We start from the raw sequence: 921 nt of genomic DNA, 5'->3' as shown, positions 1-921 counted from the left end.
GGTGGTTCTTATTAAAAAGGGCTTGAATGGGCACATAGGATGTCTAATGTGACTAGAGGACGGTAAGTACGGACGGAGCTTAGTACCCTGTGGAATTACAAAAACACTACAGATAGCAGCTTTGGCTTGTCTTGAGGCTCTTCTAAGTGGATTCCGGGCCACATTGGAAACGAAGGATTTGAGGGGATAGATATATTGGCGATTGCGGCGCATAACTTCGGTACTCACCAGTAAATATTCACGACCAAATTTGAAGCGTTTTTTACTCCATACTACGAGGGAAAGTTAGTGTTGCCACGCGGTTTTTAGCTCATCCCACTGAAGCGAGAAGCACAGGTGATCCGAGAGGCTCGAATTGTTTACTCTCTTACTTTGTTCACATGAATATTAAGTACACGTTGGCCCCAAGAGATGGCGCCGGCCACTCGTCTAAACATGGGTCACTGGAAATGCATCACAGGATATCACAAGGTTATGAAAAGGCGTTGTAAAATCACCTATTAGAAGTGTTACAAACAGTACAAATACAGTACAGGTATCCACACTGTCATAAGAGAGAAAAGTGAATAAGAAATGGCCCAACATAAATGTCGCCAAGCCTACAAGCGTGAGATAGATACACAAGATGTCGCAGAATAGGAAAGCGTATACAATGTCGCCATATGCAGGGCGTTTCAGCGAACACTTTCAAAAATCTTTAAAAGTTGCATGCGGCAGATATCACAATTCTAGTTCATGAGCTGGTCTATACTCGAAGCGGCGAACAATACTTGCACAATAAATTGAGATGCACAATCGACTAATTCATAAAAAATTCACTAATTAAGTTTATAACTTAATTATGGCCAATATTGTAAGTTACAAAATTTAGCCGTAGAGTTCGCAAGGCGTATCCATTTGGAACGACTTTTAAAGATGACA

Source organism: Dermacentor albipictus, chromosome 1, assembly GCF_038994185.2.
Source record: "Dermacentor albipictus isolate Rhodes 1998 colony chromosome 1, USDA_Dalb.pri_finalv2, whole genome shotgun sequence".
Lineage (NCBI taxonomy): Eukaryota > Metazoa > Arthropoda > Arachnida > Ixodida > Ixodidae > Dermacentor > Dermacentor albipictus.
This window is presented reverse-complemented; position numbering follows the sequence as displayed.